Source organism: Heteronotia binoei, chromosome 3 (genome assembly GCF_032191835.1).
Source record: "Heteronotia binoei isolate CCM8104 ecotype False Entrance Well chromosome 3, APGP_CSIRO_Hbin_v1, whole genome shotgun sequence".
NCBI classification, from domain to species: domain Eukaryota; kingdom Metazoa; phylum Chordata; class Lepidosauria; order Squamata; family Gekkonidae; genus Heteronotia; species Heteronotia binoei.
In genome coordinates, this window is record NC_083225.1 from 151,080,354 (window position 1) to 151,102,438 (window position 22,085).

The 22,085-nt window shown below is 43.4% G+C and overlaps 1 protein-coding gene and 1 pseudogene across 1 annotated transcript in view; one reads left to right on the forward strand and one right to left on the reverse strand.

The window, feature by feature from the left end:
• Positions 1–22,085, reverse strand: part of ZBTB20 (zinc finger and BTB domain containing 20) — an 802,266-nt gene that overhangs the window by 700,783 nt on the left and 79,398 nt on the right. Inside the window, exon 2 of the mRNA XM_060234651.1 lies at positions 12,943–13,002. The gene's annotated coding sequence lies outside the window, so the exon portion shown is untranslated. The remainder of the gene's footprint in view (positions 1–12,942; positions 13,003–22,085) is intronic.
• LOC132569119 (heat shock protein HSP 90-alpha-like) overlaps positions 1–22,085 on the forward strand; it is a 106,267-nt pseudogene that overhangs the window by 50,203 nt on the left and 33,979 nt on the right.

Genomic DNA, 22,085 nt, shown 5'->3' on the forward strand with positions numbered 1-22,085 from the left:
CTGTTTTATTGCAAAGGATCTTAAACAACAGAATGGAAAGAGAAATTGCTGAATTACAAGTTATTACAAAACTTGAAAGAAACACCCATTCAGGATTTAACAGGGATACTGGTTTCTTACCTCATTATGTATGCTGAACTTCTTTTCACCAGGATGGACTATACATCCTCTGCAAGAACATGCATCCAATGAATTTTTAATGCATTCCTCTCTCCCCTTCTTTTCTATACATCCTCTATAAGGATTATACATCCTATGTATTTTTGTGCATTCCCATCTCTGTCCCTCTCTTCTCCCTTTTGAATAATATAATGGAACACTGTTTGTAATAGAATGCAATATATAGGAATAGATTTTTTCCAGACACAGCACCTGTAAGAACAACGTATCTGTATAGCATTTAGAACAAGATGGTATGATTGTCATCTTCACACTTGAGGGGAGGCAGATGGGCATCATAAAGTTAACTTTCCTGCAATTAGCAAAGATTCTCTTACACACTTATCTCCCATTTTGACACTTTTATTGTGCCAAATGTTTCCCCTTAACTAGATCCATACAGCTGTTGACCTGTGCACTTGGCTTGTTGTCCCTGCTTTGTCTCAAAACGTCTACAGCATGTTATATGCTAATTTGTTTTTTTCAATCCTGTCTATAAATCTGAAAGCTTTGCTCCCATTCCATCGTATCTGAAAAAGTGTGTGCGTAACGCATGAAGCCTTGAATAAAACTTTTTTGGTCTTAAAGGTGTTACTGGAATCTCACTTTATTATATTGCTTCAGACCAACATGAAAAGGTCAATCATGTTAGGTAAAAAAGCCAACATAAGGCATACAACTGTTGAGAAGTAATGAACTGCTGAGAAGCATGTCTCTATCATGAAGACTGGGTATCCTTCGAGGTGCAGAAATGTGTCGGATTTAAGAGCTATATAGCATGCTCTACAACATGCTCACAATCTTTAAACGCATTTCACTCATTAGAAAGAGAAAATATATCACAGAAGTTTTTTTCCAATGAAAAAATGCCAAGGAGACCTTTGAAAAAACAGGGGCGGGTTGCATTTTTCCCAACATTTTCTGCCCCCCCCCCTTTCCAGGCCTTCACATCTCTACTCAAGATCACACAGCAAAAACTGGGTGAGTTGGGACATTTCAGAGAGCTCTGAGAGAGAGCAGAGAAGAAGTACTATAAGGGTGAGGTTTGGCTTTTCTAAACAGCTGGGGAATTGCTGAAAATTTCTGCGTTTGTGTGAATGTGTGACTGCTGAAATTTCTGAGTATGTGGTTGCTGGGGAACTGCTGTTTGTTTGGTTTGAGTGGGCTGAAGGTGATTGTTGCTGATTGATTAGGAGTGACTGTGTTCCTGGGGCAGACTGAGGCCCCACTCTCTTTGCATTATTAAGCTGCGCCTTGCCAGATGCTGAGCACATTTCAGAGAGCTCTGAGAGAGAGCAGAGAAGAAGTGCTGTAAGGGTAAGATTTGGCTTTTCTAAACAGCTGGGGAATTGCTGAAAATTTCTGCGTTTGTGTGAATGTGTGACTGCTGAAATTTCTGAGTATGTGGTTGCTGGGGAACTGCTGTTTGTTTGGTTTGAGTGGGCTGAAGGTGATTGTTGCTGATTGATTAGGAGTGACTGTGTTCCTGGGGTAGACTGAGGTCCCACCCTCTTCGCATTATTAAGCTGAACCTTGCCAGAGGCGTAAGCCCCACTCTCTTTGCATTATTAAGCTGCGCCTTGCCAGATGCTGAGCACATTTCAGAGAGCTCTGAGAGAGAGCAGAGAAGAAGTGCTATAAGGGTAAGATTTGGCTTTCCAAACAGCTGGGGGAATTGCTGAGAATTTCTGAGTTTGTGTGACTGTGTGATTGCTGGAATTTCTGAGTTTGTGGTTGCTGGGGAACTGCTGTTTGTTTGGTTTGAGTGGGCTAAAGGTGATTGTTACTGATTGATTAGGAGTGGTTGTGTTCCTGGGGTAGACTGAGGTCCCACCCTCTTCGCATTATTAAGCTGAACCTTGCCAGAGGCGTAAGCCTTTGGCACAAGCCGAAGAGCGAGAGCTAAAGGGCTCTTGGCCTGCGGCTCTTTGCCTGAGGGCTGTGTAAGGACCAGGAATCCAGATCCCTATTTTCCTTGTGTTCCCAATAAGGTAAGTAGACCCTCCAGAAGGAGAGCCACAAAAACAAACAGGATTAAAAGGGGACTGTATATTTTTAAAAAGCTATCATGAAGGTAGAATGGCAGCAGGGGGGTAGGGGCTTTCCAGTGTTTTGCACTGAGTTCCAAATGTATGACAGAATAGGACAGGACAGAAGTCTTGGGTGTGTGCTCGATGCAAGAAGCTCCTGGTACTCAGGGAACAAATTCGTACCCTTGAGGCCGAAGTGACTGACCTGGAGAAGCAGAGACAGTCAGTTAGGCACTCAGAGAAGACTCTCAGGGATGTATTAGATGAGCCCCACTCTGAACGTGGCAGCCCCGGTGCTGCCAGGGAGCATGAGGGTCGAAAGGGAACAGGGCACCATGCTGAGGATAAGGGGAATGAGCCCTCAAAAGGGACCTCTTCTTCAGTTGGTGAGCGGGTATCCTTTCGTGCCAAGGAACCATCCCTGGGCAGGAAGAGAGGGGGGTCTTGGTAGTTGGTGATCTGATCCTTAGGTGAGTAGACAGCTGGGTGTCAAAACCGCGTTCTGACAGTATGGTGACTTGCCTGCCTGGTGCGAAGGTAAAAGACATTACGCGTGTTGTAGATAGGCTGATAGACAGTGTAGGGGAGGAGCCAGTGGTTGTGGCGCATGTTGGCACCAACGATGTGGGGAAATGCAGTCGTGAGGACCTAGAGGAAAAATTTAGGCTGCTAGGTGGGAAACTTAAGGCCAGGACCTCCAAGGTATCCTTCTCAGAAGTGCTAACTGTTCCACATGCAGGGCTAGAGAGACAGGCATAAATTAGAAGTCTCAATGTGTGGATGAGACGATGGTGTAGGGAGGAAGGGTTTAAGTTTGTTAGGCACTGGGGTGCTTTCTGGAACAAGCTGGAGCTGTACAAAAGAGATGGTCTCCACCAAGCTGCAGGTGCTTAAAATCAAAAAGGTGGCAGAGCAGTTTTTAAACTAAATCTTGGGGGAAAGCTGACAGGAGATGAAATGTCTCTTGTTCGGGAGGACTCATCTCAAAGAGATGAAGGGTTAGTTGTTACTTTTCTACCGGGTAATGGATCAGAGTTGTCCACTGAGATGGTGACAAACAGTATGGAGTGTCTGCCAAAGTCTCGAGGCAGCAGAAGGAAGGTTGCGAGTATAACTTGCCTAGGAAATTATAGATGTTTGTATACAAATGCTAGAAGTGTTCGAAGTAAAATTTGTGAGTTGGAATGTATAGTGTTGGGGGAAACACAGACATTGTGGGAATTTCAGAAACTTGGTGGAATGAGGAGAATCAGTGGGACACAGTGATTCCAGGATATAAGTTATACCAGAAGGATAGGGAGGGAAGGGTTGGAGGTGGGGTGGCTCTGTATGTCAGAGAGGGTATACAGTCCAGTAAGACTGAGGTTAAAGAATTAGATTGCCTTCTAGAAATGCTTTGGGTCGAAATAGAGGGTCCAAAAGGAAATTTAACTATGGGAGTTTGTTATCGCCCACCAAATCAAAAGATAGAGGATGATTACAATATGATGGACACGTAAAAACTGTGTCATAATAGGTGATTTTTACTACCCGCAGATTGATTGGGTCAATATGTGTTCAGGTCGAGAGAAAGAGATTGAGTTTCTAGATGCTCTCAATGACTGTGCTATGGAGCAGATGGTCACAGAATCTACCAGGGGTGGGGTGATTCTGGATTTGGTCCTAAGTAATGTCCAAGACTTGGTGAGAGATGTAAAAGTGATCGCACCGCTTGGGAGCACTGACCATAACGTTTTTGATTTCACCATTTGTATAAATAGGGAGTTGCCCCAAAAGACCAGCACTACCACGTTTAACTTTAAAAGGGGTAAATTCTCTGAGATGAGGAGGTAAGTGAAGAGGAAACAGAAAGGAAAGGTAAATACAGTCAAAACCCTTGGGGAAGCTTGGAGGCTATTTAAAACTACAGTCCTAAAAGCTCAGATAAAATATATACCACAAGTTAGAAAAGGCACAAACAGGTGTAAGAAAAGGCCTGCATGGCTAACAAACAAAGTAATGGAAGCTGTAAAAGGTAAGGACTTCTTTAAGCAGTGGAAAGCTAGTCCAAAAGAAATTTGAAATAAAAGGGAACACAGGCTGTGGCAAATCAAATGCAAGACTGTGATCAGGCAGGCAAAAAGGGACTATGAGGAGCATTTTGCAAAAAACATAAAGAGCAACAACAAAAATTTCTTCAAGTATATTAGAAGCAGAAAACCAGACAGGGAGGCAGTGGGGCCCTTGGATGACCAAGGGGTAAAAGGATTACTGAAGGAGGATAGGGAAATGCCTGAGAAGCTGAATGCATTTTTTGCCTCAGTCTTCACTGTGGAAGATGAGAAGTGTTTGCCCGCTCCAGAACCACTAATTTTGGAAGAGGGGTTGAAAGACCTCAGTCAAATTGAGGTGACAAGAGAGGAGGTCCTACAACTGATTGACGAATTAAAATCTAATAAGTCACCAGGTCCAGATGGCATACATCCAAGAGTTCTGAAAGAACTCAAAGTTGAACTTGTGGATCTTCTGACAAAAATATGTAATCTTTCATTGAAATCTGCCTCCGTTCCAGAGGACTGGAAGGTAGCGAATGTCACCCCCATCTTTAAAAAGGGTTCCAGTGGAGATGCAGAAAATTACAGGCCAGTCAGACTGACTTCAATACCGGGAAAGTTGGTAGAAACTATTTCATGGACACAATGAGTAGGCACATTTACGAACATTGACGAACACAAGTTATTGAGGAATACTCAGCATGGGTTCTGTAAGGGAAGATCTTGCCTCACTAACCTGTTACAGTTCTTTGAGGGGGTGAACAAACATGTGGACAAAGGGGACCCAATAGATATTGTTTACCTTGACTTCCAGAAAGCTTTTGATAAAGTTCCTCATCAAAGGCTCCTTAGTAAGCTCTAGAGTCATGAAGTAAAAGGACAGGTCCTCTTGTGTATCAAAAATTGGCTAATTAATAGGAAGCAGAGAGTGAGTATAAATGGGCAGTCTTCACAGTGGAGGACGGTAAGCAATGGGGTGCTGCAGGTCTCAGTAATAGGCCCCATGCTCTTTAACTTGTTCATTAATGATTCGGAGTTGGGAGTAAGCAGTGAAGTGGCCAAGTTTGCAGATGACACTAAATTGCTCAGGGTGGTGAGAACCAGAGAGGATTGCGAGGCGCTCCAAAGGGATCTGTCGAGGCTGGGTGACTGGGCATCAACGTGGCAGATGAGGTTCAATGAGGCCAAGTGCAAAGTAATGCACATTGGGGCCAAGAATCCCAGCTACAAATACAAGTTGTTGGGTTGTGAACTGGCAGAGACTGACCAAGAGAGAGATCTTGGGGTCGTGGTAGATAACTCACTGAAAATGTCAAGACAGTGTGCGATTGCAATAAAAAAGGCCAACGCCATGCTGGGAATTATTAGGAAGAGAATTGAAAACAAATCAGCCAGTATCATAATGCCCCTGTATAAACTGATGGCGCGGTCTCATTTGGAATACTGTGTGCAATTCTGGTCACTGCACCTCAAAAAGGATATTATAGCACTGGAAAAAGTCCAGAAAAGGGCAACTAGAATGATTAAAGGTTTGGAACACTTTTCCTATGAAGAAAGGTTAAAACGCTTGGGGCTCTTTAGCTTGGAGAACCGGGTTTGATTCCCCACTCCTCCACTTGCACCTGCTAGCATGGCCTTGGGTCAGCCATAGCTCTGGCAGAGGTTGTCCTTGAAAGGGCAGCTGCTGTGAGAGCCCTCTCCAGCCCCACCCACCACACAGGGTGTCTGTTGTGGGAGAGGAAGGTAAAGGAGATTGTGAGCCGCTCTGAGACTCTTTGGAGTGGAGGGCAGGATATAAATCCAATATCTTCTATCAGTTTTGTAAGCCCCACCCCCAATTTCCTCAATGTAATGATTAACTACAGGTCAAACAGTAGCAATAAGAGGATCAGCATAGGTGGCCTCTTTCCATAAAACAACCATGTCAGTGATTGGAAGTTCATTTTTTAAAATTATAAAAATAAAACCAAGAAAAATGCTTTACCTGAAAAAAATCAAAAGTTGATCAATATCTCTCCAACCTTTGTCATAATAGAAACAAGATTTCCAGTAGTAGCTGTGTTCCTTTTAGACTATCCTATGTACTGTTTACAGAATGTTTACATACTAAAAACACCCTGTCCTCACTATACATAGCAACATTATTGACACAGCCTATCTAGAATTACTCTATTTGCATGAGTTATTTTAACATTAGTTACCAAGTAGTCATACTAATAGATGTGGTTATGATGTCACTGATTCAACAGATGGTAACAGTGTCTGTCAACACAAAGTACAGCCTATGGACTGTTCCTGAAATATATGCTGAAGTACGTTTGAGCCCGCCAAACTCCAGCTTAATCACATCAGAAGCAACTTTGTGGTCATCATTTCATTGAGCAAGCAGAAGAGGTGAGCAGATTTAGCTCCCTTGGTTTAACAGGAAAGTTTGCATCCCCTGACAAAGTGAAAATCACTGAATTTATCAAGAATAAATTATAAGGTTTTTTTCACCCCTCCCCCCATGGTTTTTGGACACTTTTAGCAAGAAGTAATTTTAGCAAACAGTTAATTCCTCTTGTTGTCACACTCTGTACTTCTTCACATTACCTACTTTCTTCTACGAAAAACTATTATTCACCTGAAATGGGAAGATTACTTTTGTTTCTAATTGAGTAATTTGCTACTATACAAGTTGCACTGCCCTGCCCTGCCCTGCAGACACTTATTCTGAACTTAGTTAAGATTTCTGTGGCTTTCTCCATAGCTGTATGATGACCCACACTGAAGGAGCAGCTGCAGAGTGTGCTCATCCAGTACATCAGAAACCACAACAATATAACTTCTTTACTGGGATATTACTCTGTTGATCACCAGAACATATGCATAGGCTGGGGGAAAAATAATCAGCCATTTGTTCTTTGCTATTTTTCATCTCTCCCCAGATTAAGTGTTATTTTTCACCTGGCTCTTTTTTGATGAGAGTTCCAAAGTGATTTCTCCTTCCACTGTTTATCAGTAATGGGCAATGGTAATTTTAGTAAGTCTCAACACTTAGAAATGTTACTATTTCCTGTTCTCTTGAAGAAAAAGAAGTAAAATAATGCCACAACAGTACAAGGCACAGTTCTGCCCAAGTTAAGCAGTGTTAAATCTCACTTATTTGAACCAAACGGTTAAACATGTACTTAAACATCTGCCATAAAAAGTCCATATAATTTAAAAGTGTTTCTTTGGCTGGATGGTGCCCACTAGATGGGATCCAAGGGTGCTTTTCTATTGACATAAGTGTCTGGTGTCATTCCTGGAAAGAAACCCTTCTGTTCACAGAAGGCATATCCATTAATACGAGGGCATCGTTTGATCTTAAGACTACAGCTCTCTAGGTATACAGTCTATTTGTTAATGGGTACACAACCAACTCACCATTAAAATATTTTTAAACATTTAAAACACAAAATAAAAGGAATTGGAAAAGGTTGATATTGGGGAGGGTGAAACAAAAATACTCATAAATACATAACTACCTATGAAGACTTTTTAAGAGACCCTATATTTTGAAGTCAGAGCTATAACCTCTCAGGTCTGACCACTGGGCTATACTCATCAAGGCTCCTTTAATTAACTGTATGGGAAATTAAATACAAAGTGAGCCACACAAAAATTAAACTGAAAAGGCATGGAAAATTAGGAGTCTGCATTTTCCATCCCTGCAGGCGTACAGAAATCTTGGAAGTCATAAGGAAAGTTGATTAGAGGACTCTGGAAAACTAGAATTCTTCTTCCCAAAGCACTCACATGACTGCTGTCCCTTGATATAGGGCATACATTTCCACTCAGTCTTATGCATCTATTTACAGTCTCTTGCAATGTTCTTTCTTTGCTTCTTTTCTTGCTGAATACCCTACTTCAAAAACCCTACTCCTATAATTACCAGGAACTAAAGGAAGAACACTGAAAGACTAGAAAGCAGGTTAACAGCTCTATAGACTGGAACCAACTTGGTGCCAAGTTGGAATGCATGTAGCTTCAACCGCAGAGAGTTGACTTACAGCACAATCCGGGTGGGGGGGTGGAAAGTCTTTTGGGAGCAGATGAGCCACTACGTGGGTGCAGGAAGGTTTTGCGCCGACGTACAACTGGTGCCGCCACAGTGGAGGGGAGTTACGTGGGCGGGGAGCCACCCGAGCGCCGCTTTGCCCGAGGGCAGCAGCGCCTGAGGGCTGCGCCTGAGCGTGGGCAAAAGTGAGGCAAAGCACAGTGTTCAGGTGGAAGAGGGGGTAGAGTTGGGGACGTGGCCAGGCTTAGGCCGCTTCCTGAGTCGTTTGGCCCATGACATGTCCCCCCTCGAGAGGCACAACATTACACCTGCAAAAATAGCGGTGTGTCCCATAGGCACTCGTTAAAACCAAAAAGAAACCACTGCAGAAGCTCGCAAACCCCTTAGGGAGCGGCATGATTGCCTCACCAATCCCCTCGTGCCTCAGCCTGGTGAGCCCCCTCCCCAGTGCCCAATCACGGCATCCCTCCTAGAAATACTTCCACTCTGCCTCACACAACTCAGTTGTTAGGGACAGGTTCGCGTGGTGGGAAGTTCTGCCGGCAAGCTCTTGACCATACAGACTTAGAGTGAGAGACAGGCAGGCGTGTTGGTGACAGGTTTTGTACCACGTGGTTGCTTTGACAGTATCTTTGACTTGCAAGGGGAAGAGAGAGATCTCTCCTCTGGGGCTAACTGCTCTTGTTTCCAGGTCTCCACAGGTTCCGGGCTCCTGGAGGCTCTGCATGTGAGGCCTGTCACCCATGGCTGGGTAAGTTCCACTGTCCCCCCCTGTCCTCCCCCTCCCCTTGCTCTCGACCGCTCGGTGTGCGAGCATCTCTGGCACTTGAACCCAGCAGTGGGCTCCAGCAGGGGGCATTTGCTGAGCTCACTCCCCTGTGCTGCTGCCTGCTCCCTTCCCTTGGTCTGCCCTCTGCCGCATTCCCAACCCCTGGAAGGGCCCGGGGTGGGTGGGTGTGGCAGCTGCCCCGATGTGGGGAGGTGGGTCAGAGACTGTCCCTTTAAGAGAGCGCCTGGCTGAAATGCAGCATGCTCTTCCAGTTGCTGCCCCTGCAGGTGCTCTTAATCTCTATCTCTGTTTTGCAGGTGGGACTCCAACACAGAGGCTTTCATGTGTGTTGCTCCACCGCCCCCCCCCACTCCATCAGCTGCTTCTGCCTGCCACTCAGAATGGAGCCCCGCGCACGGCAAGACTGCCCAGCGTGCTCAGGGAGGCTGTAGCACTCTGTTCCAGAAAAATAAAGTCTGAGCTATGCCCTCTGTTGTCTCTCCTGCTTGGCATCTGCTGCACGTTCCCAGGGCAAACCCCCCCCCCCTGTCAGTGGCCTCTCCAAGGGAATGCCTGGGAGGGTGGGCAGACTTGGTTCTTAGGGGGGAATGGGCTATGGCCACACTGCCCCCCACATGGCTGGACAGGGGAGGAGGGGTGCTGCCCCTCAGCCTGTCCAGGCTGATGGCCTACCCGACTGCACAGGGCTGTTGTGCTCTGGGAACTTAGGACGGGGCCGCTGAAGTGAATGCATGCCCAGCGGCTCGCACTCTGAGTTCTGCGGCCCCCAGGGGAGGTGTTCCTTGCACATAGCAGGGGTGGCAGCAGGGCAACAATGGGGGGGGGGTTCCAGGGGATGTCTTTCGGACTTGGTCTGGCCGCTCCCAGACGCACATTCCAGCTGTTGTCTAGGACAGCGAACTCCTGCACTTGGCACTTCCTGCTTGTCCAGGCATGCCTCTCCCGCCTGCCTGTCATTGGAAGAGTCTCTGATAGCAGGAGGGAGTGGGGGGATTGACAGCATCTCAGGCATGGGCTTTCCACCCCCTCACCCAGTCACGTGCAACGGGGTGGCCAATCCCATGGTCCCACATGAGTCTGGCCTTCCCCACCCCCGCCTTGGCAGCAGGCCAATGGAGTGTGCCTGGGCAGAATCACCATGGCGATGGGTTCTCTCTCACTCATCAGGCTGCTCTTCCCCCTCCAAGCGTGGTATAATGTCTCCCCTCTGGAGCCAACAAGCGGTGCCGTAGATTTGCCCACACCCGAGCAGCCGGCCACCACACATATCTGGATTGGGCTGCCCATGTTAGTTGACAGTTTTGACACCCTGTACTTAAAAGCATTGTTGATAAATCTAAAACAATTAGAATACTTAACACAAACACCATTCAGTCAGAATAATGTCATTTAGTTCAACTAAATTAAAAACATCCCAGTTATGTATGACTAAAGGTATTTAGGATTTCAACAACAAATGTTTAGAATTGCACTGGTAGCTAAAATTGTATTTTAAAATTGATTTTGGTACATTAGAAAGTAATTTTCAGAGCAAAGTTTTTACACACAATCCTGTTAACGGACGGTGTATAATAATTTAATTTTAGAACATATTCTAACCAATACTTTACCAGTGTCCTCCCCTATTGCACATTGTAAATATAAGGATAGACAGAGCCAAAACTGCATTCCCATCACAATTTTCTTTTTTCTTTTTTACAGTTTATCAAGTGGGGATAAATGGTGTAAATATAAAGTAATTACATGAACTTGTTATAATTACACAAGCTTTCATTCCCATAAATCCTTAGCTGTTTGTGTATCTCTCTTGTTAGTACTGATGTTTTAGAAATTTAGAATTTAGAAAGGAGAGTACTATACTAAAGTAGCTTAAGTACATGTGCTTTAAAATTATTTTCTTCCCCTAAGTTCATTATTTCCTACTTTAAAGGTAGGGCGGAAAAGAGAATGAATATGTATTATACTTGGCTTTCCCTTAAGAAAAACAAATGGAAATCAACTGAGGGGGGGAAGATCCCCATTTAGTTCAGTGGTTTCACATTTGGCCAACATAACTTACATGAGATTTCCAGTGCCAGTTCTCTTGAATGCTACCATAAATATTTCAAGTATATATAATGTGGGCTTTCAACATTTATTGCTACCAGTAAACAAAACATTTGAAGCAAGAAATAGAAATATAATACTTCAAAATTTAGATTATACATTCTTAGATATATTTAAGAATATTCCATATGCAAGGATTCAGCACAGAACAGTCTGATGTTGAAATATAAATTATTGCACCATACAAGCAATCACTGATTTCTACTATATTTGGAGAAACTTTTGGAGAACCAGTATCAAAGAACCTACATTAGTTGTGTCCTATACTGATAGAATGATATTAAGAAATCTGCTGCAATACAGTCATTTTTGGCATATTATGGATGATGACTTCTCATCCTTAAAATTGTTGCTGAATACTGAGGTATATAGATCTTAGAAAATTCTTGGAGTTTCGGGGAAGGGGAGGTTGGATTTTTTCAGACACAACACCTCTAAGAACAACATATTGGTATAGTATTTAGAACAACATATAGAAATTGTTACCTTCATACTTGAGGGGAGGCAGATGGCCATTATAAAGTTAACTTTCCCAACATTAGAAAAGATACTCTTACACACTTATCTCCTATTTTGACATATTTACTGCTTCAAATGCTGTTTTCCCCTAACTGGATCCATACACTTGGCTTGTCCCTGCTTTGTTTCAAAACGTCTACATAATGTTTTATGCTAATTTGTTTTCTTTTTCTCAACCCTGTCTATAAGTTTGAATGCTTTCCCCCCATTTCATTGTATCTGAAGAAGTGTGTGTGTGTACACATGAAAGCTTAAACAATGAATAAAACTTTGCTGGTCTTAAAGGTGCTACTATACTTTACTCTATTGCTTCAGATCAACACGGCTACCCACCTAGATCTATACATCAGTATATCTAATTCTCAATGTGACCACATCTGTGGATACTGAATCCAGAGACAGGGGGCCATGGACAGCAAAGACAGATCTTTCTATGAACATGAGAAACACCCAGGTTTGCAGGAAAATCTAAAATTTAACAAAAAATAAATTGGCGCGGGGGGGGGGAGGTTAAAATCTTAAAATGATATAAGGAGCACTTATAGCTTTCAGAAATAGATGCCTTCAGAGGCTCTTGCAAGGTAACTACAACAATACAGCCACAGCCTTCAAAGCTTAGCTTTTTGTCAAAAGTGAAAGGCAGGGGAAGAGTCAGGAGGGATTAATTGGAGCCAGATTTGGCAACAACCACCAGGCAATCTGCTACAATAAGACTTACATGACTCACCCAGGCCTGGCTGCTGGCTGCTTGCTACCAGCCAGCCACCCCACAAAAGTCAGTTTAGTGTAGGGGTAGAGTTTCAGACTGGGAGTCCCAGCTTCAAATCCCCACCCCCTCAATTTTATTGTCGAGGTTCACTGGATGAGTTTAGGCCAGTCACACACACTCACCCTAATCCACTTCACAAGATTACTGTAAGGATAAAAAGAAGAAGAGGATACTGGTGAAAATGAGGTGCCCCTGACAATCCCTACAGAACTGGGCCTAGCTCAGCTGGCACTGCACAATGGGGGCAGAATTTTCCCAGGTGGAAGCTGCCAGAGGGAGGGAAGGACAGAAAACTGGAGATGGGGTGGAATTAATGTAGCTTGGTGAGTAGGAAGTAGAGGAGGAAACAGTAAAAGGGGAGAGGCTATGGGGGCTACCAAGAAAGAGGAAACTGTGGTGGAGGAAAATGTGAGATGCCCCCTGAAAGTCCTTGAGGATCTTCTACTTGTAATATTAATTCCCTTAAACATTTCTAGTATTTCCATTAACATTACCTTTTGTCTTCGGAGTTCAAATGGGTTTAAAGCAGTTCCTACCACTTCTTTTCTCTGCTGCTGTAAAGAAAATAAATACTTATGTTTAGGGAACTTCTCAGACATCACTTTCATTTTCATAACATTCAAATGACTAATTATTTAGCTGGAAGTAGATGTCTTACTGTGTATATATATCAACATATAGCCATCTGTTTGAATAAAACAAAATCAAACCCCACATATTCATAATCATTGAGCAGGTGATAAACAGGAAGACTTGAGGCACCGTACCAGCTACATATCTTAGAAAAGAAAAGACTTAGGTATTTAATTTCTAGGCATCAATAATATAATACCTAGAAGCATCAATAGATCATGCAGGTAGAATTGTTACTCATTCTCTAAAAGTCATGGTTCTTCCATTTCTAGTTAGAAAAAAAATGCTTATGGTAATGAAAATTACACCACTTTCTCTTATGTGTTTGAGGAACCTTACAAGTAAATACTTTTAATAATTCAGCTAAAATTGCATATATATTTTTTAAATCTATACAACTGGTCTTAAATGCTTTTAGAATTTTTTCAAGTTAAAAATGGTTTTGTATCAGCCAGTGAAACTTCATGAGCATTTCATCTGAGAGATTAACAAGCTATTTAGAAGGGGTTTTTTTTTAAAGTCAGTATGATTATTTTTAAAGTAAACAGCCAAAAGTAAAAGGATGAATTTGGGTTTTTAAAAAACCATTACTTTAGAACATAATTCCAAGACAAATTAAATATCTTAATACACCATTTGCACTTGAAATTTTAAGTAAGTTCCATCACCTCTATAAAAGAGACTGCTTTCAGAAATTAAGAACTGCTCATAACTTCTGAAAAGCCAAGATGCAAAGAGCTCTTTTAGGTTCACCCCCATCTTTGTATGCTGCCAGTGGACTTTGTTTTACTTTCCTTGGTAAAACCATGTCAGAAATTCCTCCCTATTTCCAAAAGTTTTTACCACACAGTATGGGAAGTTGCTGTTCAAAAACACACACACATGCCACATGGGCACATGGACCTATGAGAAGCTGCTGCTGAAAAAAACCACACATGAGGTACTCTTTTGGGCACACAGTCCTTTGGTCCTAGGGTAAGATCTCTAACTTTTAGAGTTTTAGCTACTAGAACACCCTTACTACTGCCCTACCATACTGAACAAATTGATGGCCACCCATATTGCTACCATTTAGCATTTGCTGCTAATATATCCACCATTTTATTTACACAAACACTACATTTGGTATCCAAGTAACTTCAATACACTTCCTCAGAATCCTGTTCAGTGGACTTGGGCAGCGTAGCCACATTACAAGAAAATATTAACACCATTATTTGCACTACTAAGGAAAAACTGAGGTTGATTAGATTGTAATCGGCTGTATGTATCAAAGAAACTACAAGCACATCTTTCATGTAATTTATATTTGCAGCTCACCATCAACTCAACTGCAAATCTAGTTATGATGCAGAACTCTATATGAAGAATGATACTCTCATAACTGGACGTGCCACACTACCTTCTCCCACTGCAGCTCAGTGGATATGTCACAATTAGCATGCAGGAGACAGTGTGGGAGTTAAGATTTGGCAAAAAAGTCTCCCCTCCTCCACCTTTTCACCACTTTGTATAAACAGACAGACACGTATGAACACTTTAAATATCTGTAAACAAATAGGATCTTCTTGACATACATAAGGCCAGAACAGAGGCTACTTTAAAATAGATGCAGACCTGATCAAAGCAGGGGTGGTTTCCTAATTCAAATCGCTTTCTCTTCTTCCACAGTTACAATTATAATCACCAAAGGGAATTACAGGTTATAGTTTTCCCGTTATGTCAATAGTAACTTTGGGGTAGGCGATTTAAGTAGAGGAAAGAGTAAAGCAACTTCTATTAACATCAATTCAGACCCCCACTTACTTCAAGCCATCACCACCACCCAGAAAATGTGATCACATGTCCTGCATTAAACACTGCACAGCTACTAAGCGCATCAGTTTGCCTTGAAGTACAAAGGACTACTAAAATTCAAGAAATACAAGTCTAAAACTTTCCATTTCTTGAATACCAAAGCAGAAACTGGCAAATGCAGCACGATGAACTATTTTTAAAATTTCTTTACTTTGACTTTTACATAAAAGTTGTTGTTTTTGTTTTGTTATTGTTGTTATTGCCAAAATAACCTCAGTGGTACAATTATTTCTTAAGTATTTTGACATTTCCTTGTAGTATTGATAAAAAAAAAATTCTCAGTATGCTGTAATTTGACTGAGAAGTGATAAATTTAACCTTTCGTTTAAAATAATGCTGTGTTATTTAAATTTGCTCTAAACATGTGAGATGTTATTACACTGAACGGAGGTGCCTGGGCTCTCTCTCCATCCCCATCATTAACACTAATCAGATGGTGAAATACAAGGACCTTGAATAGCACAAATAAACTGGGTTCTACCCAACACAAGCGAGATAGAAGTATTTAAAACTGCAAGCATAACCTCATTAAATTATGATTCTGTTCACAATCCCAAATTAAGTTTATCTTTAACACTGTTACACTGTAACCTTAAAATTAATAATCTTGAAAGTTTCCTAACAAAAGAAACCATACAGATTTTTAAAAATTTTATCAGATTTATATCCCGCCCTCTCCTGACGAGCTCAGGGTGGCTAACAACAGTTAAAAACAAACATAAAATATTAAAGAATAAAATATGTAATAAAAACATTTCTATGCCTAATTACAATCATCAGTCCATTCATTAGAAGTCCAAGATGGCGAGTTTCTGATTTCCATTATGTTAGTTCAGTGAGATTGTTGGTGCTGTGGAATAATAGCCACTTCCCCATTAACTGTTGAAGGTGAGTTTGAACAATCTGGAACTGTGGCAAGTCCTGCAGGGCCCTGATGTTTTCAGGGAGGGCATTCCACAGAGCGGGGGCTATTATTTATTTATTTATTTTATTCGATTTATATCCCGCCCTACCCCACCGAGGTGGGCTCAGGGCGGCTTACAACATAAAAACCAACAAAATCAATTTAAATACATTAATAATACATTAATAATTATAATTATACAGTAAAATACATAAAATACATATAAAATACATAAAAACACATAAAACTCACTTCAGTATGTACTATGCTACCTTCCTTAAGTCAATTCTTCAATATTCCAGTATTAAATAATCTGATGTTCGAGATTTGAGTGTTCAGGCATTCCGATAACAATTAATTGTATGCCAACCGGAAGAGGGCTGTTTTGCAGGCCCTGCGGAACTGTTCAAGGCTCCGCAGGGCCCTCACCTCCTCTGGGAGCTGATTCCACCAACAGGGAGCTGCAATCGAGAAGGCCCTGTCTCTGGTCACTTTCAGACGGGCCTCCTTTGGCCCAGGGATTGTAAGGTTTTGGGACCCCGATCTCAGCACTCTCTGGGGAACATGTGGGGAGAGACGGTCCCTAAGGTAGGCAGGTCCCAGGCGATAAAGGGCTTTAAAGGTCATAACCAGCACCTTGTACCGAACTTGGTATGTTATCGGCAGCCAGTGCAGTCCCCGAAGCCCCGGCTGAATGTGCTCCCATCTAGGGAGCCCTAACAACAGCCGGGCCGCGGCATTCTGCACTAGCTGCAACTTTCGGGTTCGGCACAGGGGCAGCCCCATGTAGAGGGCATTGCAGTAGTCCAACCTCGAGGTGACCATTGCATGGATCACTGTTGCCAGATCGTCGTCCTCCAGGAAAGGAGCCAACTGCCTTGCCCGCCTAAGATGAAAAAATGCGGACTTGGCAGTGGCCGCTATCTGGGCCTCCATAGTTAAAGTAGGCTCCAATAGCACCCCCAGGCTCCTAACCCTGTGCGCCGCTGACAGAGGCACACCATCGAGGGCCGGTAAGGGAATCTCCCTCCCCGGACCACGGCGACCCAGGCAAAGGACCTCTGTCTTCGACGGATTTAGCTTCAGCCCGCTCAATCTAGCCATCTAGATACGGCCTGCAATGCCAGGTCCAGGTTTTCTGGGACACAGGCAGGCCGGCCGTCCATAAGTAAATAGAGCTGGGTGTCATCAGCATACTGATGACAACCCAGCCCATATCTCCGGGCAATCTGGGCAAGAGGGCGCATGTAGATGTTAAACAACATCGGGGAGAGAACTGCCCCTTGAGGGACCCCGCAATCCAGCGGGTACCTCCGGGACAGTTCACCCCCAATCGCCACTCTTTGTCCCCGACCCTTGAGGAAAGAGGTAAGCCATTGTAGAGCTAACCCCTGAATCCCCACGTCGGCGAGACGGCAAGTCAGCACCCGATGGTCGACCATATCGAACGCTGCCGACAGGTCTAACTACATCAGTACCGCTGAGCCGCCTCGGTCCAGATGCCGCTGGAGATCATCCACTAGGGCAACCAGCACTGTCTCCGTCCCATGACCCGGGCGAAAGCCCGACTGATGGGCATCAAGGATGGAAGCATCCTCCAGGAAGCTCTGTAATTGCAACGCCACTGCCCTCTCAATGAGTTTACCCAAAAAGGGTAAATTCGAGACTGGCCGATAGTGTGCCAATTCGGCCGGATCCAATGTTGGTTTTTTTAAGAGGGGGCGGACCACTTCCTCCTTAAGAGGTGTTGGAAATTGCCCTTCCATGAGGGATCTATTTATAATATCCCGTATAGGATACCTGAGCTCCCTCTGGCAGGATTTAATAAGCCAGGAGGGGCACGGGTCCGAATTGCAAGTTGTAGGGCGTGCAGATAGGAAGATCCTGTCATCTTCCTCCAGGCTGAGAGCACCGAAACCATCCAGAATACAGTCTGAAGACAGGCAAGGAGCCTCGGGTTCGCATACTGCCTCCAATATGGTGGGGGTGTCGCGGCGGAGCGATGCGATTTTATCTGCAAAAAATTTCGCAAAAGCCTCACAGCCGATTTCCAATTGACTCGCATTTGGGCTGCCCTGTGGCAGCGTTATCAAGAACACCGAGAACACCTATTACCGAGAACACTCTGGCTCTGGTGGTGGACAATTGAGCTTCTTTCGGTCCAGGGATCTTAAGGAGATTTTGAGAACATAGTGCTCTCTGGGGTACGTATAGGGAAAGGTGGTCCCAAAGGTAGACAGGTCCCAGGCCACATAGGGCTTTAAAGGTTATAACCAGCACCTTTAAGTGAATCTGGAGCTCCCCCACAGGCAACCAGTGTAACACTTCCAGCACAGGTTAAATGTGCTCCCATACAGGTAACTCCATTAACAACTTGGCTGCTGCGTTTTGCACCAGTTGCAGCCTCTGAATTTGAGTCAAGGGCAGCCCCTTGTAGAGAGCGTTACAGTAGTTTGTTCTCGAGGTGACCACTGCATGAATCACTGTTGCCAAGTTATTGCACTCCAGGTATGGAACCAACTGCCTTATCCACAGGTAAGGTAGCATTATATGATTTCCAATACAAATATAGGCATTCATTCTGTTGTAAGAGCTGCTTTGAATATCAGGAAGGCCATCTCAATATTCTATTCCTCTGGCAGCCAATATGTTCTTGTGGCAGTTCACCACTAGAGTCATTGGGCAGATGCTATATGCTGCTGGGGTCTGAACTGGAGCAGAATCAGACAATATTGATAAACAACCACAAAGATTCCTACACAACATCTTAGGAGTTCCTCAGTGTGTTTCTGGAACAGCTGTGAGAGTCAAAGTTAGGGAGATAGCCTTTGAAGCAAAGAAGAGCAATTAACCTGAAATTTAAGGTATTAAAATCAAATATAGGCATTTGGAGGTTTTTCACAACTGCAAGATTTTTAAAAAGTGACAGTAGGATAACCAGCATACTGTCTGTAGAGCTGATTCAACTACCTTGCAAGAGATAGCTGTATCAAACAAACTGTAACATACAGATCAGATATTAGGAGATGTGGGGATATGGGGAACTACCTTGCAAAGTCTTGTCTATTTTTTCCATGGTTAGGGATAGAGGGTAGCACTTGAGGAGAGGGTTTCATCATGTCACCCCTTTGGTATGTAGTGTCCCACAAGGGGCTACTTCTCTCCTATGTTATTTAACATCTATATGAGCCCCTTCACCCAGATGGTCCAGGGGGTTGGCTTGGATTGTCACCAGTACGCTAATGACACTCAGCTGTATTTGTTGATGGACATCCAGTCAGAAGCTATTCCAGATGTTTTGACCAGGGCTGCGAAGGTCATGGCTTGCTGGTTAAAGCAGAGTCAACTGAAATTAAATCCAAAAAAGATGTCTTTTGTCTGAGCTGTGGGGGGGATTCACTAGAATTCACTGCCACAGGAGGTGACAGCGGCTGCAAGCTTAGACAGCTTCAAGAGGGGATATGGAGCAGAGGTCCATCAGTGGCTATTAGCCACAGTGTATTGTTGGAACTCTGTCTGGGGCAGTGATGCTCTGTATTATTGATGCTTGGGGGGCACAGTGGAAGGGCTTCTAGTGTCCTGGACCCATTGATGAACCTCCTGATGGTGCCTGGTTTTTTGGCCACTGTGTGACACAGAGCGTTGGACTGGATGGGCCTTTGGCCTGATCCAACATGGCTTCTCTTATTTCCTATGGGGTGGAGTTGGGAATTAAGCTCCCAACCCTTGACAGGGCCAATGCTGTTATTAACACCAATGCTGATGGTAAGAAGTTTAGGTATGGTATTGAATGCCTCACTTTCAACGACGGCCCAAATCATGATGTTGTCAGAACAGCATTTTACCATCTTTGGCAGATCAAGCAAGTGATTCCCTATTCCTATCCCTGTGACTTAGCCCCTGTGAACCATGCTATAGCCATCACCAGACTGGACTACTGTAACTCACTCTATGCAGGTCTGTCCTTAAAATTAACCTAGAAACTTCAGCTGGTCTAAAACACAGCAGCACTTTTCCTTACTGATACACCTTTAAGAGCCCACATACAACTGGTTGAGTACCAGACCAATGGGCCATCTAATCCAGCATCCTGCCTCACACTGTGGCCAACCGATTCCTCTCGATGGCCAACAATAAGGCACAGAGGCTGAGACGTTCCCCTAATGTTGCCTCCAGGCTTTAAGATTCAGAGGCTTAGTGCCTCTAAATGTAGAGGTTCCCCTCAGTTACCATGGCTAGTAGCCAGTGATAGCTGGGGGGTCACATAACTAATTTTAGATTGGTAGCTCCCTTGTAGGCTGAAAGTTTGGTATAAAAATATAATGCTGCTGTGGTCTTGACAGAACAAAGCATCACTTCAATCTTTGTTCTTTTCCTTTGGTATAGTTTTGTTTGTTTAAATTTCTAACCAGCCCTCCCATGCATTGCAGGACTCAGGGCAGATTGCAACAATAGATATATACAATAAACTTAAAACAGTTTAAAAAGATTATCTATGCAATATTAAAATCTATGCAACTTTAACTAGGAAGAGGATCTTCATTTTTACCCATCTGATAGCAATCTCCCAAAGAGGTTCAAACAAGGGCTTGGTATGTAATTTCCCTGTAGGGAACCTGTGAATCTGTGGCACAGAAAGTTTACAATATGAGAACTGCTCATTCCCTTAATACAGGGAACAACAGTTGCTAAGGCTGCTGCTTAGTTTCAACATAGATGGCCTTGAGGTTCTTTATGACAGCTTCCTGTACGAATACTAAAATTGAAACAATTAAAGGTTGCAATGCATCAGTCCCTTTTCTTCAGCACCACCGGATAAAGGCTTTTCAGGTTGTATTGTATATTCTGTGGGTAGAATATCTGCAAAAGGTCAGTAGAGTCTCTGTCACTTCTGTGTCATATTCAAGACAAAGAAAGTGTCTTCTCACAATCTCCAGGCAGTCAAGCAAAGCCAGACAGGGTTGGAGTGCCAGACTGGGCCCTGCTGTAGCATGTCTGGTGACTTTGGTAGCTTCCAGGCGTGTTCTACTGACATCTCCTGCAATGTTGAGAACCATGATTTGCATGGCCAGTACAGAGCCATTAGGACAACTTTCACTTTTTGAGCTTTGATCTTCCAAAGGATCCTTGGCGGGGAAAAGAAAGGCAAATAACAGTGTCTGGAGCCATGGCATCATGAGCGTATCTGTTGCTTCTGCCCTGAAATAGTAAAATGTGGTGAAGAACTGACTCAGTGATTTTCTAGTGAGGCAAAGAGATGTACCTGTGGGTTCCCAAAGCAACTGTTTATTTGCAGGAAAAGTTCCTTCTTCAGAGATTATTCTTTCTCCTGCACTGTCTGTCTGCTGAGACAGTCTGACTTGCTATTGTCAGAGCTCCTGATTTGTTCTGCTGTTAATTAATGGCAGATTCTTCTCAGCCCCAATTAAGATTTTCAAGGATTCTTTATGAACAGTGGATGACCTCAAACCTCCCTGTTAGTCTTCGCAGAGATATTGTCCATTCTATAGAATGTATCTGTGCAAGACTTCTGGATGGAAAAAACTTTAGCACTAGCCCGATTGTGCCCCATAGCCATTGGTTTATCAGACGTGTAGTGCTCCATCTTTTCCCCCATGCTATTTTAACATCTACATGGAGCTTCTGAGATTGGGGATACAATATGCTGATGATTCATATCAAACAGTACAACAATAAACTTTTGTTGGTCTTAAAAGTGCCACTAGACTCAAAATTTGTTCAATTACTTAACTAGTGAGGTTCAGTTCTTTATGTCCCCCTTTTTCACTCCACTGCTTCTCTTCATGGTTGAAGCTTTGTTAACTTAAAAATCAGGGCACGTGAACTAGAGATAAATAAATAAAATAAAAACTCTAAAGTCTATAAAAAGTACACAGACCAACCTGCTTAATTATTAACAGGTAAACACGTTGCATCCTGAATTATTTACTTAATCTTTTTCAACTACAAACTTCAGACTTTTAGAGCATGAAATACGTGCTTTCTTTAAGAATGCAAAACACTTCCTTTGGAAAGCATTTTTAGAAAGGATACAGGGTTTTAGTTAACCCCATGCTGACATTGTCCAAAATGCATTTCAGCATTTGGGGGGGGGGGGGTAGAGGCACAGTACTGAGTATTGTTCAGAATCAAATGTGCCCAAGAACCAGTCCCTTTCTTTGCTTTGGAAGTGCTCCCCCCACCCCCCAATACAGCCACTCTTACGTCAGTTTTCTCCTGAAT